We start from the raw sequence: 27,688 nt of genomic DNA on the forward strand, positions 1-27,688 counted from the left end.
CCATTATTTAAATCATATCTAAAATCCGGTATTTTCTAGCTTTCCCATTAAATACGCTTCCTATTTCTTTGGTAGTCATGGCTTAGCATTTCTCCATTCAATTTAATATGATCGACATCTCTTTCTTAAAAATTAATTCATTTAAAGAAAAAATACATATAATTAATTAGTACATATTATAGCCTTGGGTTTAGCCAAAATTTGAGATCTCTCATCTTCAAAAGTTCAATCTATTTCAATTTCAATCTCTAAACTTCTTTCTCGCAGAAACATTACAATCCCTATATTTCCTCTCAATTTTGATGGGATTTCGACCGTAACAGCTTAATTCTTAAATTTTCCTTCGTTTTCTATCTGGTTTCCAACTTTCCCACAAATTTTCTTGCACTTCGTCACCTGGTCTCTCTCAGAATGGGAAAAAACCAAGCTACAAGGCCATGCAGCGAGCTCGCCTCGGCCCCAGCTCAGCTGCGCCGGAAGAGATCGAGGACGGCATGGTTTGTACCCTTTCATACTACTCTTTCATACCCAATTTTTTTTTAATTGTTAATTATTGTTATTATTTATTGATTTTTTGTTGCTTCTGCTTAGTGTTATTACTTTCATTATTATTTTTAATTTATTCTATCAAAAATTGCCACTTGATGAACTTTCAAAAGGGTTTTTGGATCGTGTATAGAATTGATAATCCTTCAGTAGTTTTTTTTTATTGTTTTGTTAATTTGTAACTATCATGTGCTGTTAAGTAAAAATTGCCAAATTGATGAGCTTTTAGAAGGTATTTGGAATTATTTGTTGCTTCTACTTAGTGTTGTTAGTTTATTTTATTCTTATTAATAGTATTATATGCTTCTCAGTGATATATTGTTATATTGACAAAACTATTAAAAGTGTTGAGATTGTGTAAATAATTATAGACTTTTAAAAGGAATCATGGTACTGTTGTTTGGATTATGGGTAACATTCGACATGATTTTTAACATCTTTTGTGAAATTAGTGAGGAAGTATGAATTGTATGTAATGCTGATTCAGTTTTGTATTTTAGTAATATACAACCCGTGACGGTAATGTTTTAGATCTATTGTAATTTGCTTCTTAGGTTTGTTCAAATAGGGAAAAAAAAAAAAAAGAGAAGAACTTATGCTTATTAAAGGGAACTCATGTTTTGAGAGATTTTACGCCTTTTATTATGTTTTTAATTTTTCGATTTATGTTGACAGTGAATTTGACCCCTTTTTTGAAAATTGAATGACAAACAATCTGTCAGCGATGAGAATTTATATAGGTTGATAGGTTTTAACACATTAACTAAATAATTAGTTGTGATACATTGTTTGTGCGGATGTGAATCTTAAATCATCTTCTAGAGATATGCATGTACAGGTTTCTTGACATGCATTTAGAAAATTTTATTCAATTCTGTAACTGTACTATGGATGTTATCTTTTCCTGGAATATTTCTGATAGGGCCCTCGCAGGTGGATGGGTCTTTTCATTCACCATGGTGGCGTGCGGCTCCTTTGGCCAGCCTTAAAACTCTCATACAATTACCTGGGAAGAATTCTAAAAGAAGCAAAAGGTGAGCTGTCGCCATAGCTATAATTGTTCTTCTCATTCAATGTAACTCAAATTTGGCAGAAACTTGCAATTTTAACCATGCACAGCTATAATAGTGTGTAAAGTTTAATGTAATTATCTGTCTCTACTGAGAGGCAAGCCAGTATTAATAATAGTGAAAGTTTTTTAGATTAAAGAATAACAATGGAGCTTATGTTCGTCTTTGCAACCCTGACTTCAGCTTAGTAGAGTACTTGCAAACAGCATTAATTGAAAGAAATCTCAAAATGTTTGCTTGTGCTTCTACTATGTGATAGGAAAATATAATGGACTTTTTCTATTTCTGCACTTCTGGGTTGGAAGTTATACCAAGGGAAAAGATTGTGTTTCATTTCCTGAATATGATAAACTGGGCTATGGTATGTGACCTGTTAGAGACAAATAAAATAAAGTTATATTCAATCTTAATAATATATTCACCCAAAGTTTGTCGCTTCAATGGCCCTATCTGATTCTTTTATGTCTGTTAACATTGTTTCCTTCATATATTCATGTTTAATTACAACATTTTCTTATGCGTTCCTTTTGAATATGTGCAAGTTACTGGTTTTGGTGCTTGCATTAACTTTTGCAAATTTACGAAATTACATGTTTGTCACTATATTGTACTTGATGTTTTAGGAAGATGAATAAGAAAGGGTGAACTAGAAGCAGATACCAATAAAATGATGTGAGAGTACAGAGCTCTTTAGATGCTGAAAGGGCACACAAGCTGGCCTATGAAGGAACAACTCTAGCAGTTAAATCTAGTCATAAAAAGGGTATGCGTACAAGACCTTGGAAAAGGAACAGCTTAAATCTAGTCATAAAAAGGGTATGCGTACAAGACCTTGGAAAAGGAACCTTATCTCATTCTTTTGATTACACACCATATTTCCCTGGCTCTCTAATGGTGATATGTGTCTTGTAGATGGGAAAATCTATGGATAAGACTGGGAGAAAAATGGGTGATGTTCTTGTAACATATCTCAGGAACCATAGTTGCTTTGGCTATTCATTTGGAAGAGTCCTTTTGTCCAGGTGGAAAGATCCCTATGCAGTCACCCAGCTAAGTTTGAGCAGAAAGGGATAGCTTTGTATCCGAGCAAGTAGGCAACAAGAAGAAAAAGAAGCTGAAGGTTAGAGAAGAGTGTTCGCTGGGGTGGCCTGATGATGCAAAGGTGACAGTTCTGGCTGCTCTAGTTCTTCGTTATATGTTCTCCCTTGCAGAATGAGGGCTGATGAAAATTTACGTTCAGAATTGAGGCATGTTGAAGAGGAATGTGTAGGTTGGTCCAGTGGACCAGTCACCAAAACAAGAATAATGACACCGGAATTTGAGCCCAAAAACAAGGATGCACAAAATGCATAGAATGATGAATGGACAATGGTTTGATGGTAGACAAATACATGCCAATTGCTATAACCCATTATTATAAGCTATAACCCTTCACCATCACTACCATATTTGGAAATCCTTAAAATAATAAAAAAAGACTATTTTGAAAGCTGAGCTACAATTAAATATATGACCAATTAATTCAGTCACTGGAATCATCTTCACACAACCAGCAAACATACACAACCCGGAAGATGATCAAAAATAGATATTTGTATTGATGTTAAACGACAACTTCATCAGCTCAATCAACAGAACAAACGAAAATAAAAGATGAACTAGACATGATAAAGATAAACGTGCCTGCTGCACTTCGAGGGCCAACAACTCCATTTTGCCCCACAGTCCATTGTCTCCTCTTTTATTCTATTCCCCGTAACAAATTCTCTAATCATCTTCTACCCTTAACACCCACACACAAGAACCTTCCTGCCTACTGCCCAAAAATCCCCTACTTCACACCTTAATCTCTTATAATGACCAGCGTATTTCATCACTATCAGTAACACAAGGCAATAGTTCACAAACTTCAAGTTCACTTCTGTTCATTATTCCTTGTTTGTCTCATTTCCTCAATTTCTGAGAAGATTCGATCTGGGCACTGTCTTTCATCCAACACAAAATAACATTATACATCTTCAATCCAGCAACTTATAAAATGTCTGGGATTTATTAAAATATAGAATTAGAGATTTATACATTCTACATCAATCTGGCATAGAACATTAAAATTAGAAAAAATAAGATAGAATTGGTCAGAAATAGATATGGACTTACCATATATCGCAAAACGGCACTGTATAAGATGTATGGCTTATGAAGATTCTGAAGCTGAAGGATTATAATTCTTTTAATCTTTTAGACAGTGGTTCATCTTCATCATCAGAATACTCTTCTATTTCTTTCTCATTTACCTCATACCTTTTTCACATCAAATTTATATGAGAATGAAAAAACATATAATTAAGTATAAATTGTAAAAGTTAATGAGAGTTCAAGAGCAATATTCTTTGAGATCATTAAAACCAGACATTAAAGATTTACCTTGAGCTCGATTCGCCTATGAAATTTGGAGATGTTATTATCTTGGAGATTGGTTCGTCTCCTGACCCAACACAGTCAACATCCACCTTTGATCCGATAAAAGCTTCATCCAACTCATATGACTTCCCAAACTAGAGCTACTGGATTTGTTGGCCCTTGGCTCATCTTTAAGTTCTTTCTCGTATACTGGTGGATCCCACACCTCTTCACCACCATGCTCGGTATATGATTTAAATGAAAGCTGAACAAAATCTTGAAAGCGACTTTGAGGAAAATATAGTAGACAAAGATGGTCTGACAACTTTCTTGCTCTTGCCCCGATACTTGTCAAACCAATATGAATAGTTCACACTATTGTCATTGATCTTACGGCAGCAAAGCTACCTATCCACTTCTTCATCCTCATCTTCACTCTGATGCTCATGCAAAACGAAAACACAGCAGACAGCACATCCCACGTCTTGTTATCATAAGAATCGGGAGGCTTTTCTATTTATTGAAGAAGCCTCACTCTTATGTTGGAACCACTCTGGAATTTCACTTCCAGGAAAAACCATGGTAATTTCATCCATACACTCGGCCGGACGAGATACGTTGCCTGCACTCAAAAAAAGAAGAAAAATCATACAATAATGTTACTCAAAAGATGAAGAGAGAAAAGAGAAATACACTGACCTTAATGGATTCTCTGTGCATTGAAGATGCTAGATTGTTTGCGCGGTTCAATTTCAAGCTAGTTTTCCATGAAAACATACCAGCTTGGATTGCATAACCTAATGCATTTGATGTTTTTTCCAGTGCAACACAACCATCTACGATAACATATTTTATTTTGGACGGAAGTTTTGGTAAGATCGAAGTCTCTTGCAACGGCTCAAGTCAAGAAACACAACTCGGAAAGATGATTGATGCTCCAGTAGTGAAACAAAATTGTTTTGCTTAGGTTTAACTCCCTAATGAAGAAAAGCGACCGAAAAGTCATTAGGAATCGCTTCTTCCTCATATTGCAGTCACTCAGGATCAATCTTTCTAAGAGATGCAATCTGACAAGTGGGCAATCTAAAAGTCTTGAAGAAGTCTGAGGACGAAGATTTTGATGGCGGTCCTCTGCACCACAAAATCTAACTCTGTAAGTTCTTCATAAGAAAAAGGACGCCATTGGCAAGTTATCAACTTTGGAGCATCCAGAAAGACTAAATCGTTCAGTCCACTCAAACCATTTATAGTGACTGGAAGACTCACAAGATTTTCGCAGTGATCCAACGAAAATTCTTTAAGTCCCTCAACGTTCAATTGACTTTGGCAGTACTTTAATAGCGTGTATGTATAAGAAAGGCAACTTAGACAATCCATACTTCCTACATATCTGGAAACTTCTCCAATTTCCAGCAACTAGATAGATCGGAGTTCACATGAGATTCCATATGAATCCGGTCTGGAAGACTTGTAGACTTACACAACTATTCTCTTCAACAAAGTAATCTTTTTGTGAACCAACAAGATGGTGAACCTCACGCAACATGTAACATGCAAAAAGATGCACTTCCTTGAGATTTGGACTGATATTAAATCTGGTATTTTGATTAAGTACTACAGAAATTAAAACTGATGGAATTCAAATTGTTGAAAGCCTTAAAAGAAAAGAAGTTAGACAAAGATGTACTTTTCTTAATTTTCCATATTATTAAACAATAAAAAAACATAAAAATATTCCATAAAAAAAATAGGAAAGTTTAATTGAATTAATCTTACTTTGATTCCCTGCGGCATTTGTTCAATGCGACTTTCATCCATTTCTCACACAACAATTTTGTCCAATTTCAAATTTGGGTAAGTTGTTTAAAAGGGTATCCTCTCCAATCAAGTAACGTAAGTTGTTGGAAATGTAATCAAGGTCTTCTGAAAGTTGACTTACAGACTGGAGTACTCTTGATTGGTCATTTTCAAAAATGGTTGAGCACAACATAGATCTCTTCTGTAGGAAGTTGAGCTCATGCCTTCCCATATAGTTCCCTTTAAATAATAGGAAAAAAAAAAAAAAACAAGAAGAGAAAGCAGTCAAGATAATAGCACATCTAGTTGAACTATATAGATATGAATGCTAGCTACTTCAATAATACGTGTAATTTTCAGTCCCCTTGAACAATACAGACGAAGTTTTCCTTTATTTATATAGGTCTGCCATTAACATTTAACATAAAACTTAATTGGGTTGCACAAAATTCTACAAGTACACACACAATCTTATAAAAATAGTTCTTCAATTCACACTCACTTATGCTTACCAACAATTTTTATTAACGAATTATATTTTGAAATTTCACAAATTTTCATGATATTTAGTAAAAATGATTTTTTATAAAGAAAAGTTGAAAAAGGAACTTTGGAATTCTATTTGAAAAAAAAAAAATATTTTCTAATTTTTACAAGTAAAACTTATAACTCTTTTAAACTTTCAAAAATTTTTAATTTAATTTTTAAAATTGATATTATGGTTTTCTATAATTTTTAATTCATTATAATTCATGAATCTATAGAATATATTTTATTTGATTTTTTTTTTTCCTACTTTTTTTTAAATAATATAAAAAATTAACTCAATTTTTTTTTTTTAATTACAATATAGTTGCCCAAATTTATATTGCTTCCGCAGGGAACCTTTTTCGATAATTCATTTACCTATTAAATGAATCATCTGGACAATTCATATACATACTTTATTTTAAATGTATGACTGAATAAAGGAAGCAATTTACATATATGAATTGAAGAACTCTTTCTTCTATTATTTATGATATATATAGATACAAGACAAAATACTCTGAAACCGACAACACGAATGGTTTCTAGGGCATACACTAATATATACTAACAAGCTTCTTTGTCATCCTTAAAAACACGCAATCCTTTCTGTTTGAAAGCAGCATACAAATGATCTATGAAGCTCTTCCGCGTGTCTACACCTCTAAAGCTTAGAAAGACATCATATTTCCAACAATCAGAAGAAGATGTTGATGAAGAGGTTGTTTGCATGATGAGTTTACAAGTTTTGTTGATATTGTATATGCGAGCAATTTCGTCCTCTGTTAGAACCTGAAAATTTAATTGGAAATGTAATCAACTTCTTCCAGACCATCTATATATATTTTCAATTTCTAGAAAAGAAAAAAATATATATTATATTTTATATGAATTTTTTTTTTAAAAAACCCACCAATTTGTTTTTTCGTTTTTTCTTTTTTTAGTTTGTGATCAAAGAAATTATACTTAGATCAATATGTTTCTATCTTTTAGAGACAACAATTTAAAAAAAAAAATTATTTATTGTATTATTATTTTCTAATTATAAAAAAAAATGATGTCATATTTTGACTAACTAAAAATTAAAAGATATGTGAATAAGTATTCGAACAAAAAGAAAAAAAGAAACAAATCCAGGAAACAACGGAGGCACTTACAATCAATCAACCTTGGAAGTTCAATTTGATACTCGAACTTTAGAAACCTTGAGAGACTATAAATATCAAGAATCTTCAACCAAATATTTTGACTACTTATTTAGCCTGTTTAAAACATAGATGCATAAGTACTTTCATAAAATAAAAAGACAAGAAAAGAAAAATAATAGATATACAAAGTCTTAAGTATGTTACCCAATAAACAAATGTATCCGGATCTTAATGTTTTACAGTAACATGCAATTGGTCTGTAGAAAGTATGTGAAGCCAGATATGAACTAAGAAATAAGACAAATAGTAGATAAAAGATCAATGAAGGAAAATATTGATGAATATATTTCAAAAGAAATTATACTTACAGCTTTGAGGGTGTTGAAGTCGATGGAAAACCATTAAACTTTCTTACTTATATTTTATGAATGATTTCTCTCTCTTTTTGAATGAAATCTGCGTAGAAAATTGTAGAGAAAACAGCAGCAACCTTCCAAGAAAATCGGTGGAAATTTCATGACAATTGCATGAGGGGAGAATAATTAATTAATTTCACTATTTTACTATACAATAAGGAGTATTAGAATCTAATTGATTTCGATTTAATTTCAATGTAATTCCTTTGTTGAGCCATGTACGTTAGAGAAAGGTCATAGACAACTGTAACAAAATGTCATATCTCTTGCTTTATTTCTTAATCAAACCTACGAAAAAAATTGCAAAACAATAATAAAGTTGGAGGATTAGAAATTTCTTGAACATTGAATGTGAAAATGACGTTATTGTGCCTTCTCATATTTGCTTTCCCATTCTTTTCCTCTGTTATCAGAGTGATGTAACACAGGGCACACAGCGACCCAAATTGATGTAGTAACATTGACCTTTACAGGTTTTCTCGTGTGAATTTACTCCAGGAATTTTGGCTCCATAGATGACGACCACTCAATTGACCTCATCTCATCAAACGAGTCCTGCCTACGACGCTTGTTGATAAGTCAAGTCCCCAGTAACCACTGTTGTCACATGCATTTTCATTTCTTCATTTTCCTGGAAATCCCCTTTCTCCAATCAGGAAGTATTGAATCAAAGCACCAATTGTTTTTTTACGTACAAAATAACTTCTTCCTAGAAGCAATATCTTTAGCTAATGTGGTTGTATATCACTTGCTTATATAAAAAATACACACTGATATCAATTCTACCAACTAGAGTCTAATAAATATTTTGAGGGTACAGTGCTATTAATTATCAAAACTCAATCTGCCTCAAAGGAATACTATATAGGACATGTCTTAACTTTATCAAAATAAAGGATAAAAATTAAAGAGTGATTCCCATGTATCAAAACAGTTTACAAAAATATTAATTACATTAACCTCCAATATATAAATGGATGAAAAAGAAAATGTTTTAATATATGTGGTGCCACACTTGTCTCATGCCGCTAACTAATTTTAATATTCATATTTTCATGAATATTATGGGTGCGTTTGGTTTATTATTTTGGATAGGATTTTAGGGATAGTATTGGATAATTGAATATGGGAGTATTACGAGGTAAAATTTAAAAATTTATAAAAAAACCCCTTAAGTTTGCTAATTTAATAAATACCCCAATATATAAAAATATTGTAAAATGACAAAAAGACCCTCACCACCCGCAGTGCCAGATTCCAGCCACCACAGTCGAAATCTGGCTGGAAAAATGTGTAACGACACATACCAGCCGGATCTGGCCAGTATGGCATCGCTCTGGCGGATCTGGTCGGAAAATGCCAGATCTACGACAATATGTGGTCGTCATGGCCGAAAAAGGCCAAAGAAGGCCATCTTTGGTCGACAACCAAAGAAACTGTTGTCGTTGTTGGTCAACGATGGCCAAGATTTACGACGGCCATTTCCAAATCTGACCTTTTTCGGCCAGATCCATCGTGGATCTGGTTGGAAAAGACTAGATTGGTGAATTACCAGCCAGTTTCGGTCGGTAATTCACCGTTGTGGCAGATTCCAGCTACCACCGACGGTGGTTGCCAAAATCTGGTAAGTATAGGTCAACAGGGGTGTTTTTGTTAGTTTTTAAACTTCTTTTCAGGGGATATTTAATGAAATTAATATCCTTATATGGTCTAAAAGTAATTAAAAAAATAGGATAATATTTTTAGAATAATATGTCAAATATTATTTAGAGAATAGAATTAAGAATATGGATAGAAATAATAAACCAAATGCACCCTATAGTTATTAATTAATTTCGCTATTAATATCTTATTATTTTATTATACAATGATATATACTATAATTTAACTGATTTGGACTTAATTTTAATATGATTCCGTTGTCAGCCGTGTACGTTGAATAGTGATGGCAATGGGCCGGGCCAGGACCGGGTACCCCTTGGCCCAGGCCCAAGCCCGACCTCATGACACAGGCCCAAGCCTGGCCCGAGCCCGCTACGGGTATGATAGGCAAAGCCCAAGCCCAGCCCGACGGGTTTTTTATAACCGCAGGCCCGGCCCAAGCTCGCCTTTTTTAATAATGTTTATTTTTAAATATTAATAAATTTCAAATTTTTTTATATTTTTAATTTTAGAAATGGTTTTTAAATATTAATTGAAGTTATTTCTACAAATAATTTAAGCAATAAGTGAGCAATTAAAACTCTATAATAGTTGATTATACTAACTTTTCAGCTGTGCATAATATGTTATGGTGAAATCCACTTTAATAAGTTGAACCAAACTCATCTAACTCATTTAAAGGCAATTTTAACATGTTAAACCTTTAATATGGGATGAAAATTGAGGTTAGGGTTTGGAAAAAAAAAAAATAATATATATATATAGGATAATATTGTAATTAAATATATAGTATAAGGGTAAATTAGTAAAATTAATACTAAAATTTTCGGGACGGGCCGGGCCAGATCGGGCCTAAAGATATACCCATGTCTGGTCCGTACCTGAGGTCGGACCTTAAAATCAAGCCCAGACCCAAGTCCAAGCCCACTAACCTTGGGTAAAACCCATTCCTTTTAGGCTGGGTTGGATCAGATACCCAAAAATATCGGACCTATTGCCATCTCTAACGTTGAAGATAGGCCTCTTGCTTTATTGTTTTGTCAGACCTACCAAAAGGTGCTTTGATTGCGAAACAATAATAAAGGTAGGAGATTAGAAATTTCTTGACAATTGCGTGAAGGGGAATAATTCTCTTTTTAATTTTGCTCCTTTAAAGTCTAAAACCAAGTCATGATTAAAGTCTTACATCTGTCAAATCTGTGTTGAGTGGTGGTTCCCACATGAATTATTTAAGCTTTTCCTTTGATTACAGAGTCACACATAAGGAAGAAAGTTACAGATTTTCGGCTCCATGGATGACGACCACCCAGTTGACCTCATCTCATCTAAATCTCGAGGCCGTTCCACTACACCACTGTGGACGCAACATCAAACGAGTCCTGTTGTCATGGAAGTATGTTTATTTCTTTATTTTCCTGGAAATCACCTTTCTCCTTAATTAAAGCACCAATTTTTTTGTGACTTATAAAATAACTTCTTCCAAGAAGCAATATCTTTTAGCTAATATGGTTGTGGATCACATGTGTTTTGCCAAAAATACATATTATGTCAACACCAGCTATTAGAGCTCAACAAGTACTTAAAAGGAAAGTTGTGTTAGTTATCAGAAACCAAACCGCCTTAAAAGGATATTATATAACACATGTCCCAATTTTATCCAAATAAAGGATAAGGATTAAAGAGTGATCCCACGTGTCAAGACAATTTACAAAAACACTCATTACATTGACCTCAAATGTACAAACAAGCATCTCTCTTCATGAAAAAATAGAGATTGGACATATAAGAGTTGGGCACAAATGTAAGTTTCAACCATTATTTTTCTCTGTAAACAAAACATTATGCCATTTTTTGTATGCCTTGCAGGCAATATAAAAAAAAAAAAAGTTAGAGAATAATAAAATAACAATGGATGTAGGATTCGCTTTAAGTATCCGAACCACTATAAAAATCTCTCTTGCCAATCTTTTATTTATGTTTCTTCAAACATATATCATCTCAACTCTCACAATCATATCATATGTAATTTCTAAGACTCTCTTAGCACTTGGCATATGCGACATCACAATCACATTAGCTTTCAATGTTTTTCAAGCAATCTCAACTTTTTCAACAACTTCCGACTTCTTCGGCAAATTTCACTTCTTTTTCTGGAATCACATTATCTGATGTGGAAATATGAGCAGGATAAAATCTGAATCTAAACAAGCCACAAACATAATAATTTTAGCCCTTCAATTTAGCTTTTTGATGGTCCAAGAATCATCAAAATCTGAGGTCTATAGCTTAAGTTATCATCAAAATACTGAAGCCTGTTTCGGATTAGAGCTCTCAGATCGTGCACATTAGATCTGTCAGATTGCATGGCCAGATCGCTTAGATCGCACGCATCAGGCCTCTCAGATTGCGCAGTTAGATCGCAAGCATCAGATCTGTCAGATTACGTGGCCAGCTCGCTTAGATTGCATGGCCAGCTTGCTCAGATCGCATGGCCAAATCACTCAAATCGCGTGCGTCAAATCTCTTAGATCATGCACTCAGATCTCTCATATCAGATCGAACTCTCAAGCTCCCAAGCGCTCTAGCTCCCAAGCTCTCGAGCTCTCAAAGCACTCAGATCACGCGTTCAAGATCATTGAGATCACGCATTCAAATCACCTAGATCGCACTTCCAAGTGGCCAGATCGTGCTTTCGAGCACCCAGATCATCCTTCCGAATGACCACATTGTGCTTCCGAGCACCTAGATTGCGCTTCTGAGTGGCCAGATCGTGTTTCCAAGCACAAAGATTGTGCTTTCAAGTGACCAGATCGTGCTTCTGAGCACCTATATCGTACTTTCAAGTGGCTAGATCATGTTTCCGAGCACCTAAATTGCGCTTTCGAGTGCCTAGATCGTGCTTCTGGGCACTCAAATCACTAAGATTGTTAACTTCTTATGTTCTCAGATCAAGCTCTATGCTTTCTGATCGAACTTCTTGTGTTCTCAAATCAAATTCCCTTTCAGAGAAAACTACCTGTTTGAGTACATCATGTAAAACTCAGAGAATAATTGTGAGAAAAACTAATCAAACTGAATATGTGTACTTCATTAACTTATTTGTGTTACAATCAAAAGCCCCTTTTATACAGTGAGCTTACAAGAGACAGTTTACAGTAAGAAAGAGAACTGATGAAGACTGAAGAAAGTAACACGATTCAGCTGAAGAAGAAGAGTGAGTATTACTAAAACAACGTTTCAGTAATATTACTAAGAAAACCCACATCTTTTGACAGTTAGCAGTTTAGTCCTTTTTATTCTAACATTCCCCCTTGAGCTGGACTGAGTGTGCTTTGAGTATGTTACCAATTTATTTTGCCCGTACATTGATATTCCCCCTTAAACTTCAACAATTTTAGTGGCTGAAATTTCAACACAACTTTACTACTCAACTCTATTCAAAAACTGCAAACTGAAATCAAAACTGCAGTAGCTGAAACTTCCACACAATTCTGCTACTCAACACCATTCACAATTCTGCTACTTTTTGCTACTCAACACCATTCAAATCTTGCAAACTGCTGCAGTAGAAACTTAACTCTTCTTCCAGAGCTGTACAAACTTAACTCTTCAGAATCTTCAGAATTGCACAAACTTAACTCTTCAGAATAACAAAACCAACTCTTAACACTTCCAACACAACTCAAATTTGCAACCAAACTTCACAATTTAATAGTGCACACAGTTCTTACAAATCTATAGCAGTTCACACAAATCTGCAGCAGTTCACACAAATCTGCAGTAGTTCACACAAATCTGCATACACACAAATCTGCAGCAGTTCACACAAATCTGCAGCAGTTCACACAAATCTGCAGCAACTTAACACAAACTGTAAACTGCATTCCACACAATTATGCAAACTGCCACACAACTGCATTCCACACAATTTTGCAGCAACTCAACGCAAACTGTAAACTACATTCCACACAAATCTGAAGCAGTTCACACAAATCTGCAGCAGTTTACACAAATCTGCATACACACAAATCTGCAGCAGTTCACACAAATCTGCAACAACTCAACACAAAACTATAAACTGCATTCCACACAATTCTGCAAACTGCCACACAACTGCATTCCACACAATTCTGCAAACTGCATTTTTTTTTCAATATCTGCAACTACCACTACCACACAAATCTGCAAATTTTTAACAAGTGCTATAATTTTAGCAATGCTGCAACACAAGTTCTTCAACACAAATCTGCAAACTGTCAGTCCACAAAAAATTTGATCTGTTGCAATCTGTAAACTGCAGTAGAAACACAAACAGCAGAAAAATTGCATCTGTAACTTCAGTTATATGTTTTCTTGGCTTACAACATTCAGCTTTTTTCTGAGTTTTGTAAACTAAGCAACTGATAGTGCTTTTGTTAAGAGATCAGCTATTTGAAGCTTGGAAGGGACATATGAGCAGTTTTTTTGCAAGAACTTGCTCTTTAATATAGTGAGCATCAATCTTTATGTGTTTGGTTCGTGCATGAAACACCAGATTAGCTGCCAAGGCCCCAGTACTCACATTGTCACACCAAATAACAGGAGTGACATTAACTTGTAAACCCAACTTAGTGAACAAACTCTGAAGCCATGCAATTTTTGTGGTTGTATGGGCTAAAGCTCTATACTCAGCCTCTGTAGAAGAAAGAGCTACAACCTTTTGTTTTCTAGAACTCCATTGGATCAAGTTTGACCCTATGTAAACACAATAGCCACTTGTAGACCGTCAATCCTCTAGATTGCTACCCCAATCAGCATCAGCATAACACTCAACTTTTAAAGTGCTGGCTGGTTTAAAATGTAACCCATAGTGTTGTGTTCCCTTAATATACCTTAATATTCTCTTGCAAGCCTGCCACTGAAGTTTTGTAGGGGCTTGCAAGAACTGACTCAGTTTATTGACAGGGAAACTAATGTCTGGTCTTGTAAGAGTTAAGTATTGAAGGGCTTCTATGGTGCTGCGATAAAGGCTTGGGTCAGCAAAGAGTTCACTATCAGTAGAGCAAAGTTTTGTGTCCACAGCCATGGGTGTAGAGCAGGCATGACAGTCCAGCATTTTGGTTTTAGACAGTAGATCTGAAACATATTTGCTTTGCTTCAAATGAATATCAGTTGCTGTTCTAGTTGCCTCTAACCCCAAAAAATATTGTAAAGAGCCAAGAGTCTTAAGAGAGAACTCATCATTAAGGTCTTTCATGAGTTGAGTGATTAAACACTTATCTGATCTAGTAATCAGAATATCATCCACATAAACAAGTACATAGGTGAAAAATGAGTTGTGACAAAGCACAATCATGTTAGAATCAGAAACTGAATTTTGGAACCCTTTGTGATATAAGGCAGCCTTCAACTTATCAAACCAAGCTCTTGGAGCTTGTTTAAGTCCATACAAAGCCTTATTTAACTTGCAAACATAGGAAGGCCTAGTAGGATCCTCAAAACCAACATGTTGACTCATGTAAACTTCTTCATTTAAGGTTCCATTCAAGAAGGTATTATTTACATCTACTTGCTGAATGTCCCACCCATTTGTGATAGCTAAGATAAGGATTATCCTAATGGTAGATGGCTTGATAACTGAGCTGAAGGTTTCAAAGTAATCTAGGCCAGGAGTTTGTTGAAAACCCTTAGCAACAAGTCTAGCTTTGTACTTTTGCAAGGAACCATCAGCATTGCATTTTGTTCTAAAAACCCACTTGTTGCCTACAATATTTTTATCAGGAAGAGAAGGGACAAGGATCCATGTGTCATTTTTCATTAATGCATCAAATTCACTTTGCATTGCCCCTTTCCATGCAACACTATGAAGGGCTTCAAACACAGTGTTTGGTTCAGGAACAACAGCAGTGATTTCTGAATTAAGGGCTGTGGGATACACTGTGTTGAAAGGAGCTGCTACTGCTTTGGATCTTGTAATCATGGTGTGTGTATTTGAGGTTGAGGTAGATGGTTTGAAAATCATACAATCAGTAGAATTATTTAGTGATGTGAAATCAACCTCAAGTGAGCATGAAGGTAAACCAGGACATGTAGAGATGACAGGTAGATGAGAGGCTGAATCAATAGAATTGTTTGAATTTGTAGGTTGGAGTGTCGAACTGTTTGAACCAGTAGGCTGATGTGTGAAATTGTTTGAATCTGGAGGCTGATGGGTGAAGGTATTTGATGATGATGACTTAATTAAAGATGTAGGCTGGTGTGTAGAGGTATTTGATGATGATGACTTAGTTAAAGATGGAGGTTGGTGTGATGTGAAATCAACTTCAATGTTAAAGCTGGTAATGATTGGTTTGATGAAACCTCAGTAAGAGAACTTACTGAGGTTTTCGGGTAAGCAGGTTGATGTGAATCTGTGGCTAATGATGTAAACTGTGTTGAACCAAAAATAGGTAAAGAAGTGTTATGTGTAGGTAGAGAAGTGTTATGTGTAATATGTGATTTTGTTGAGTTAGCACCAGCTGCTGCAGTTAAAGAATCAGACTTACCTGAGGGATTTGTTACAGCAAAAGGATCTTTAGAAGGCCTTTGTGGAGACTCAGAAGAAGGTATAGATGTGAATGGAAAAGGTAGAGATGTATTAGTTAAAGGCTGACGTTGAGAGGACTCAAAACTAGATTCAGAATCAGATTGAGGAACAGACTCAGAACAAAAATTCTTAAGGGAGAAAGGAAACTCTAATTCATTGAATTTAACACTGGGTGAAATAACAATTTTACCATTGGGTTGTAGACACTTGTAACCCTTATGTACAAGACTATATCCAACAAAGACACATTTGGTACTATGAAAACTGAATTTATGGTGATTAAAAACTCTAAGGTAAGGAAAACAAGAGCATCCAAAGACCTTTAAGCCTTCATAGACAGGAGATATTTTAAATAACATTTGGTAAGGTGAGATATTATTTAAAAGAGAGGTAGGCATTCTATTAATAACATAAACAGTAGTTTCAAAAGATAACCACAAAAAATGAAGAGGCATTGAAGCTTGAGCAAGCAAGGTTAGTCCTGTTTCAACTATGTGCCTATGTTTTCTTTCACTTCTACCATTTTGTTGGTGGATATGAGAGCATGAATGTCTAAACTGGATGCCTAAGTTTGTGAGATATGTATGTAGTGCTATGAATTCCCCTCCTTGATCAGATCGTAGACATTTTAATTTGTAACCAAATTGTCTCTCAGCAAGATGATGAAATTCAATAAAAATAGACTTAACTTCAGCTTTAGTTCTAAGGGGAAACAGCCAAGTGTATCTGCTGTAATCATCAAGAAACTGTATGTAATACCTAAAACCTTTAGAAGAAGGTAAAGGGGCTGGACCCCATACGTCACTATGGACTAATTCTAATGGTGTAGTGGCATGAGAAGAAGAAGGAGGGAAACTTGCATTGTGAAGTTTGCCTAGTTGACATGCATCACAGAATAAAGAGGAAGTTTGTGTAATTGTGACAGACTTTGAGTTAGTTAGGTTGGATAAGATTTTATGTAAGATGGTGGAATGTGGGTGCCCTAGTCTTCTGTGGCAAATCATATGATCCTGAGCACTTTTATTAATAGTGAAACACAGATTTTTAGTGCTAGGAAGAGCTAAGGCAGTATGTACAGTAGTGCTATCAATAAAACTATCATTTTTAATGAGACTATCATTTTGAGACATATCAAGAAGATTAGGCACAGCAGTATCATAATGCACATCAGGAATTGTAGACACAGCAGAAGCAGTATAAACATCAGCAAGCACATCAATGTTATCTAAATGCACATCAGAATTTGTAGACACAGCAGAAGCAGTATAAACATCAACAAGCACATCAATGTTATCTAAATGCACATCAGAATTTGTATGTACAGTAGGAACAGTATGAGCATCAGCAAAATCATCATTTATAGCCACATCAACATTTTCTTTATTTATTAGACCATTGCATATTACAGAACTACAAGGACTTAACACAGAAGACAAAGCATTAGAGTCAAGTTTGCAATGCTCTTAAGTAAGTTTTGGACTGAAAGGAATGCTAGTATCTGGACCATGCTGATTACAAGTATTATTGGGACAGTAAGAAGACTTAGTATTTTTGACTACATTATTGCAATGTGAAACACAATTATTCTGACTAAAAGTTTGACTATTCTGACTAAAATTTTGACTGTAAGACTGTGAGGATTGTGCAGAACAAACAGATTTGGTGTAGGGAATATTCAGTTGATATAGGCCTTCTTTAAGATCCCCTTGCAGTAACATTTCCCCGGTTGTTTGATCCTTAACAATGTAACAGTTAGCATTAAACTTAACAATCACATTATTGTCTTTTGTAAACTTTGAAATACTAAGTAAGTTTTTGGTAATTTTAGGGACACATAATATGTTTTTGAGATGCAAACATTTAGAATGGAAATGGCTAGGTAATAAAGTGTTACCAGTATGGAGATGTCAAGATGTTCACCATTGCCCACTTGAAGTTGATTTCGACCACAATAATCCTTGCTGACTTGTAGATGACTCAAATCTGAAGCTACATGATCAGTAGCTCCAGAATCCATGTACCATATAGGATCAGTAGGGGTGAAATGTGTGGCTGATTGGGAGTTTTGTAGGTGTGGACCATAGTGTACAGTAGGAGCATAGTTTGAGGCTACTAGAAAAGCCTGATTGGTACTTGTTGGTTGTTGGCTTGGCAAACCAAAGACACTGGGAGAACCAGCAGTATCGTCAGAGCCAGGGGATATAGGAATGTTCCCTGAACTTGGGGGAACATTCATGTGGCCAGCAACTCCAAAGGAAGAACCAAACTGAGACAGTTGCTTGGAACCAGAACCAGAAGCAAGCTGATGTTGATTAAAGTTTTGAAACTGCTGAGAATGTGAACCAGTTGATTCAGGAAAACCAACAAATTATGAGGAACCATACTGCACAACTCCATTGTAGGCAGCATTAAACCTGTGATAACATTGTATTGCTAAATGCCCTGTCTTGTTGCACACTTGACAGATAAGCTTGTTTTTGTTAAAACCACGACCTCTGCCTCTTCCATATGGCACATAACTAGGAGGTCTAGATAGAAACATTTGATTAGTAGGCTGTTGAAAAACTTGATTGTGTGAACCAACTGAATAGGTGTCAGATGGTGTTGGATAGGTCTGATGATAATGTGGATTGCTAAGGGAATTAAGAGAAGGAACATTGTTGTTAAACAAGGGTGAGGTTAGGGACCTGTCTACTGTTTAGTTTGGTGATGAGTTTGAATTGTTTCCTGCACTTCCAGACACATTTGTGACAGCTAAATGAGCAGAATTGTTATATAGGTCAATAGAGTTGAACTTTTCCAATCGAATTTCATACTTTTGAAGCAGAAACTGTGCTTCTTGAAGTGTAACTGAATCAATCTTTGACTCCAATCTAGAGGTAAGAGTTACAACTACAGGATCATATTCTGGTCCTAAACCGTCAAGAACATACTGTAGTAAATCCTCATCTGAGATGATTAAGCCACTAGCTGACAAACTCTCACTTATCTCCTTCATTTTCTTAATGTAATCTCCAATGCTTAGATTACATTTTTGTGTGGTTTGCAACAAATTCTTAAGATGTAAAGCACTAGCTTTTGAATCATTAACAAATTCATTCTCCAAAATTCTCCAGATCTCAGTTGAATATCTACATTTTGACACATTACTAAACATACTCTCTGATATAGAAGCTAGTAACCAACTAACTACAAACTTATCTGTACGTTTCCACATAACAAAGTCTGGATTGATTTTATCAGATCTAACCCTAACATCTTCCTTGAGCTCATTTGGATCATTATCAACTGATGATTCGGCAAGAATTAAAGGTGGAGGGCAAGCAATTTTACCGAGAAGGTGATCTTCAAGCTCATGAGAGCCGATAGCAAACAAAACCTGCGAACTCCAAAATCGGTAGTTGTCGTGCGTGAGTTTAGGGTTGATTACTTGCAGACTAGAAGCAAGTGCAGAGTTGGAGCGATTGAGTGATTCTCTAAGCATTTCCTCAATGCGATTAGGCAAGATTGAGGAAGAGGAACTTGGTGTTTTGGCCATTTGACGCTAGTCTTGGCTCTGATACCATGTAAAACTCAGAGAATAATCGAGAGAAAAACTAATCAAACTGAATATGTGTACTTCATTAACTGATTTGTGTTACAATCAAAAGCCCCTTTTATACAATGAGCTTACAAGAGACAGTTTACAGTGAGAAAGAGAACTGATGAAGACTGAAGAGAGTAACACGATTCAGCTGAAGAAGAAGAGTGAGCATTACTAAAACGACAACATTTCAGTAATACTATAAGAAAACCCACATCTTCTGACAGTTGGCAGTTTAGTCCTTTTTATTCTAACACATCAACATGCACTCCTCATACCATATATTGCAGGATTTGCGTATATTAGTTCTTGATTTACTGAAGTTGGCCTAAATAATGTATATGAAAAGAAAAAGAAAAATGGTATCATGGACATGGTTATGCACATCTAAAGTTGGGAGTGTCAGCCCCACATAATCAACTAGTCCCCATTTTACAGGATTGTCCCAGGTTCCTATAAAGAGATCGGGATGAGTAATGTCAGTTGCATCTGTTATATTTAAGTTTCGTAGTTCCTTGGAGGGCTCTCTAGTCGAGGGATAAAGGCAAAGGAGATCACCATGTCCAGGAATATAAATTGGAAATCTTTTCATTTTGAATTGTTATCATATTCTCCATTAATTGTTTACATCACGACAATTATCATCTTAAAGACCATCAACCATAACATTTAGCTACCATTTTCCATCAATTTCTTGATAGCAAAATCTACCTTTTCCCTTGGAAGCCAGAATATAATTCTCATTATTCTTCTACGCCCTATCTCGTCACAATCTAACTTATGAAACCAAGAATTATTGATAGCTTCACTGATTTTTTTTTTCTCTCTCTCTTTAAGAACCTTGGCAAAACAGGGGGAAAAAGTTCAAAAGAAAGAGAGAAAACATGACACCTAGAAAGGGGAGGGGGGATGGGACATTTTAAGCCATACGCCTCAAAGAAATCTCTATCACAGGATTAACTATATGATAAAAGGATGTTAAAGTTAAAGCAAAATGCATGATCCTAAAGTTACAAGCTGAAGCAAAGAGCCAACATGTATCAACTAAATCAGTAATTAGGAATAGCCCATCGCTGGTGATGGAGAATACAGATAATTTGAGAGGGAGAAGAATCCCACCAATGCACTGTAAACACATTCACACTAGTAAACCACCCATGAGGTGGAAGGCCATCAGCCTCAACCTCGTTCCAAGTTCCGTTAATTTCTTGATAGCACAAAACAGGGTTTCTATAATCACCCTTCAATAAAATTCCCAAACTTCTATTCAATTTCTTGTTCGAAAAACATAATGATAAACACAAAAGGTTCCCACCATTAAGTGGATTTTCTGATATCCAAATTCTAGTCCAAGAATCCATCATCCTATATTCTTTCATAACCCAAATTTCATAATCTTTTCCACTCTCTATATTCATTAGGCAGCAAAAACAGCCATCCTAATCATCAATGCCTTGAATGCTATAAAATCGAAAAGAACTAGGAAGAGAAAAGGTTTTGAACTTCTCTTCGACCAAATCAAATGAAACAATTTCTCGAGAGACTGGAATCAACCAGTGGATAGCGCAATTGAGAAAAGTCCTGTATTCGAAAAAAGATTTATGGGAAATCACATGCCAGTCAATTCTTTTCCATGAATTTTTCTACGAATTTTGGGTAAAAAGGGTCTAGGAGGTACTGGCCTTCGAAGTCCAGTATGCTCTTTCTTTGTTTCTGAATTGTTCTTTTGTTCTGGATATCCTTTTACTGATTCTGAATATATTAATGCATATTGTCTTTTTCTTCAGTTATTTGATTGGTTGGCTTATTACTTGTTATTGCTTGTGGTTGGAATTATTGTGTATTTTTAGAGTTGCGGCTGTTCTATTGGTTGAGTTCTGTGTTGAGCGTGAAAAGGGGAGTTTTGAGGTCAGAGGTACTCATCAGAAGATGAAATAAGAAAGGGTGAACAAGAAGCAGATACCAATAGAATGATGCGAGAGTACAGAGCAAAGTTAGATGATGAAAGGACACGCAAGCTGGCCCATGGAAGGAACCACTCTAGCAGTAAATGTAGTCATAAAAAGGGTATGCATACAAGATCTTGGAAAAGGAACATCTTATCTCAATCTTTTATGATTACCCAGCATATTTTCCTGGCTCTCTAATGGTGTTATGTGTTGTTGTAGATAGGAAAATCTACGTGGATAAAGAGACTGGAAGAAAGAAGGGTGATGCTCTTGTAACATATCTTAAGGAACCATCAGTTGCTTTGGCGATTCATTTTGGAAGGAGTTCCTTTTCGTCCAGGTGGAAAGATCCCTATGCAGTCACCCAAGCTAAGTTTGAGCATAAAGGGGATAGCTTTGTATCCAAGCAAGTAGACAACAAGAAGAAAAAGAAGCTGAAGGTTGAAGGTTGAAGAGAAGATGTTTGGCTGGGGTGGCCTTGATGATGCAAAGGTGACAATTCTGGCTACTGTAGTCCTTCGTTATACTTAAATTTACGTTCAGAATTGGAAGCAGATGTTCAAGAGGAATGTGTTGGTCCAGTGGACCAGTCAAGGTTTGCGAGAATCTGATGATTACCACTCCAAAAACTACCACTCACACAACAACCAGCAACTCACAACAATCACCAGTTAACCAATCCACAACCAAAAATAATCAGCAATTCAATGAAACAGTGAAAGAAATAGAGAAAATAGGTCATATGAACAGAATAGAAATTTTCCTAGAATATTCAAGAACAACTGATCTTCGAGCGTTAGCACCTCCCAAAACCATTCTCTCTCAATTTCAAGATATCCCCTCACTCCTCTCACGTCCCTCTTTTATTCCTGACACTCCAGATTCTAACTACTCACACTCCTCATGCCTCATGCCGCATATCAACTCGGCCATTTACCCTTTCTACCCTCCCCTAGTTCTTCGTTTATACCACTTAGCTACCCTGGGTCCATCAGAATCACCCACAGGGTGTTGTTTTGGTCAAATTTAAGGATAGAAATGATGCTTAAAAGTGCATAGACTTGATGAATGGACAATGGTTTGGTGGCAGATAAATACATGCCAGTTGCTTATAACCCATTATTATAAGCTATTAACCCTTCATCATCACCTTAAAATATAAGACAAAGACTTAATTTTGAAGAAACTTACCTAAAGAAAAACTCCATAACGCTTGTGAAATTGGCAACTAAGCCACCTTTGAGCAGACCAACGAACCATGCTTTGCTATAACTGTACACACCAAGAACAGGCTCACTTCTTTCACTGATTTGAGCCCAAGCTAAAAATTCAATTTATAGGAATATATATTGCTTTCATTAAAATGGCTATGGATTTTCATTTCATAAGATATTCATATGCGAATAACACCACCACATTAGAAGTACACAATTACAAATTTTTTCTTTCAGGCATTTAATCAAATACCTCACAATGGGCTCATCTCTCAAATGCAAACCCTCTTTCAATCATTTCATCAAACATCAAGGCAACAAATATGCGGTAGTTACATAATTTCAGCCAACAGTTCTTTCCTGGTTGACCCTATTAACAAAATCCACAGAACAAATAAATCCAGACTAAGGACACAACCTGACAAGAATTCTTCTCAAATTACATTTCTAAAGAAATAAACCATTGTTGAAATTGGGTGAGATAAGGCTCTCCACAAACACATCCGAAGAATAAATAACCCTTGAGGGAATGCCAATTTTAAATCCTGACAAGTACCAAATTCCTCAGAGTAGATTACCAATTTCTTTTGATCCAAAAGCAGCAACATCTTCCCACCGTCCTTCTTGAGGTAACATAATGGCTGCATATAATTGAATGGAATGGCTATCGAAATTTTAGTCCAAGATTCTTCCCCTCCATATTTCTTCATAACCCAAAAATTGTAAGGTTTTGATCCATATAACACAAGACAATCTCCCAAAACTCAAAGCGAATAATCGAACTTATTATTGAAAACTTCAGGAACCGCAAAGGTTTTGAACTTCTCTTCCTCCAATCGAACGCAGCAATGGAGAATATAGTTTGCAACAACCAATGTACTGCTCCATTTACACAATTCCCTGTGCATTTCGGCCTGCTTCAATGGGCTTAGTTCGAGGATGGATGTTTACAAAATGGACCAGCACAGGGGCTGAGATGTGGTTCTTTGGCCCTGTCTTGTTTGTTCTCTGGCGGGCTTTGAAGATGGACCGTCATGGGCTCTTCGTGTTGTACTGGGCTTTAAAGTTTTCTGGGTGGGCTTTAATGGTAATTTCGTTATTTCTTCTCATTCTTTTGTTGTAATAATAACAATAATAATTATTTATTATTGAATTACTTGAAATTTACTGTATATAATTTGACAAACATCAATAATTGCTTGACATTTGGATTTATAATTCAAGAATGTAATTAACTTAAAGTGAATAAAATAAAATCAATTAAATAGACTCTTTGATCTTTTTGAAAACGTATAAAAAGTTTGTCATTAGAATTATTAGCACATATTGGATCCTTGTCTTTGTTTAATTATTTGATTCTTTTTCTTTGTTTGATTCTTCTTCTTTTTCTCTTCCTTCTTCTCTCAAATTCTCTTTCTCAAATTCTTTTACCAAATCTTTCAAACTCTAAGGTAATTTTATTGATTTCTATCAGCATTTTAATACCATTTTCTCAATTAATTGAACAATCTCTTACTTCACCATACTTAAAAAGCTAAAAAACGCTTATCCATTAAATAAACTTTTTTTACCAATAGATAAGTCCAACGTTCTTATTGATCCCATTATTAAATCATATTTAAAATCCGTATTTTCTAGCTTTCCTTTAAATACGCTTCCTATGAAGTTTGTATTCCTTTGATCAGTTCACCTTAGACTTATTTTCTTTGGTAGTCATGGCTTAGCATTTCTCAATTCTATTAATATGATTGACATCTCTTCTTAAAAAAATTAATTCATTTAAAGAAAAATACATATTAATTAATTAGTACATATTATACCTTTGGGTTTAGCATGAGTTTATTAAATTTTGATGTTGTATGCTTGTGAGATTGTCTAATTGCCTTAACTGTTTTTTATATTTTACAAACTCAATTAGAATCTTAATTTCTATATAAAGAATGCACCCATACAAGGTCTAGAAGCATAAGAGGAGCTTTGAGCTTTGAGACTAGCTTTTTCCTCTTAAATGATCAAAAAATTACTCAAACGAGGCCACCAATGCATTCTATTTTTATTTTATTTAACCATGATTTCAAAGTTGAACTATTATTGTTATTATGGGGCGAATAATAAAAAGAACAAATTTTCATAATTCGGAATTTTTATGTTTTTAGTGTTAGATAAAGTAATAAATGGTTTATTGATACCATTTAATTAGGTGATTATTTTAAAAATTGTTCTTTTTAAAAATTAATTGAAAATTACCAACAGACCAAACCCATAATTCCCGAGCCAAAGATTTGAGATCTCTCATCTTCAAAAGTTTAATCTCTTTCAATTTCAATCTCTAAACTTCTTTCTCACAGAAACATTACAATCCCTATATTTCCTCTCAATTCTGATGGGATTTCGACCGTTAACAGCTTAATTCTTAAATTTTCCTTCGTTTTCTATCTGGGTTTCCAACTTTCCCACAAATTTTCTTGCACTTCGTCACCTGGGTCTCTCTCAGAATGGGCAAAGGCCAAAGCTTACAAGGCCATGCAGCGACATAATTGTTATATTGATAAAACTATTAAAAGGGTATTGACTATTGAGATTGTGTAAATAAATTTATAGACTTTTAAAAGGGAAATCATGGTACTGTTGTTTCGACATGATATTTTTAACATCTTTTTCTGAAATTAGTGAGGAAGTATACATTGTATGTAATGCTGATTCGGTTTTGTATTTTAGTAATATACAACCCGTGACGGGTAATGTTCTAGATCTATCGTAATTTGCTTGTTAAAGTTTGTTCAAATAGGGGGAAAAAAAGGAAAGAACTTTATGCTTATTTAAAGGAGAACCCATGTTTTGAGAGATTTTACACCTTTTATGTATGTTTTAATTTTTCGATTTATGTTGACAATGAATTTTGACCCATGTTTTGGAAAATTGAATGACAAAACTATCTGTTAGCGATGAGAATTTATATAGGTTGATAGGTTTTAACACATTAACAATAATTAGTTGGGATACATTGGTTTGTGCAGATGTAAATCTTAAATCATCTTCTAGAGATAAGCATGTACAAGGTTTCTTGACATGCATTTAGAAAATTTCATTCAATTCTGTAACTGTACTATGGATGATTATCTTTTCCTGGAATATTTCTGATGGGGCCCTTGCAGGTGGATGGGTCTTTTCATTCACCATGGTGGCATGCTTCTCGTTTGGCCAGCATTAAAACTTCTCATACAATTACCTGGGAAGAATTGTAAAAGAAGCAAAAGGTGAGCTGTTGCGCATAGCTATAATTGTCCTTCTCATTCAATGTAACTCAAACTTGGCAGAAACTTGCAATTTTAACCATGCACAGCTATAAATATGTGTAAAGTTTAATGTAATTATCTGTCTCTATTGAGAAGCAAGCCAGTATTAATAATAGTGAAAGTTTATTTAGAATAGAATAATAACAATGGAGCTTTCGCTTTTGCAACCCTGACTTCAGCTTAGTAGAGTACTTGCAAACTAGCATTAATTGAAAGAAATCTGTTGCGAACCTACCCAGAATTCTCAGTCCTTCACACACACACAACTCATAACAGAAACAACAGCAGTTTATTGCAACATTAAGAATTCCAGAATAACAGAATAAGCGTATTTCATTGATAACATCAGCATTACACCAGTATGGTTTTTATCTCAATACCAGATCTACTGAATTTAGTTAGTCACCAATGGAACAATGAAAATAAGAGGAACCAACAATAGAACAAAATAGAAACAGATATGCTGGACTTCGAGGGCCAGCTACCTCCCCTTTTCCTAACTTCTCTTTCGATAATTATTTCCTCCTCTGCTGCTCCCTTTATTCATTTCTTCTCCTCACAGAATTTATCCCTCCACCAGTTATCTTTCGCCACCTGTCCCTCTACCTTCAATTCACACTTTAGCTGCTTCCTTTAACGCTATTGATCCCCTGGTGCTTCTTCCCACGCCTCTTGTTAAACACCAGCACTTCGCGTGTTGTATCAAAATCTCAAAATGTTTGCTTTGTGCTTCTATGACTATGTGATAGGAAAATATAATGGATTTTTTTTATTTCTGCACTTCTGGGTTTGAAGTTATACCAAGGGAAAAAACTTGTGTTTGCATATTCCTGAATATAATAAAACTAGGCTGATAGTATGTGGCTGTTAAGAGGCAAATAAAATAAAGTTAACCATTCAATCTTAATAATATATTTCACCCAAACTTTGTCGCTTCAATGGCCCTATCTGATTCTTTTATGTTTATGTAACATTGTTTAGTTCAATATATTCATGTTTAATTACAACATTTTCTTAATGCGTTCTTTTTGAATATGTGCAAGTTACTGGTTTTGGTGCTTGCATTAATTTTTGTAAATTTACGAAATTACATGTTTGTCACATATATTTGTACTTGATGTTTTAGGAAGATGAAGTAAGAAAGGGTGAACTAGAAGCGGATACCAATAGAATGATGTGAGAGTACAGAGCTCAGTTAGATGCTGAAAGGACACACAAGCTGGCCTATGGAAGGAACAACTCTAGCCAAGGGCGGATTCAGCCCCTTTGAGGATAGGCCCAGGCCTACCCTCAAGTTTTTTTTTTTTTAAAAATTATTAATATAAAGACCTACAAAAATTGCTATAAACATATATGCCTAGGTTTATCCCAGATTTTTAAAAAATGAGAATTATTATACATATATCTAGGCCCACAAAAAACTTATTATTAATATATATATATTCCAAGCTCATATCATATTAAAAGTTTAAAACTCTTTCCACTCTTCTTTCGGTTCCACTTGTTTTTTATGA

General features: G+C 35.1%; 1 long non-coding RNA gene across 1 annotated transcript; it reads left to right on the top strand.

Annotated features, from left to right (window-relative positions):
- Positions 1–386: 386 nt before the first annotated feature.
- On the top strand, positions 387–27,420 carry LOC116128967. Its single transcript, XR_004127838.1, has 3 exons — positions 387–497; positions 1,480–1,580; positions 27,301–27,420. It is a non-coding gene; the product is annotated as an uncharacterized LOC116128967 (long non-coding RNA).
- The last annotated feature ends 268 nt before the right edge of the window (positions 27,421–27,688 follow it).

This window comes from Pistacia vera, unplaced genomic scaffold (genome assembly GCF_008641045.1).
Source record: "Pistacia vera cultivar Batoury unplaced genomic scaffold, PisVer_v2 Contig206, whole genome shotgun sequence".
NCBI lineage: Eukaryota > Viridiplantae > Streptophyta > Magnoliopsida > Sapindales > Anacardiaceae > Pistacia > Pistacia vera.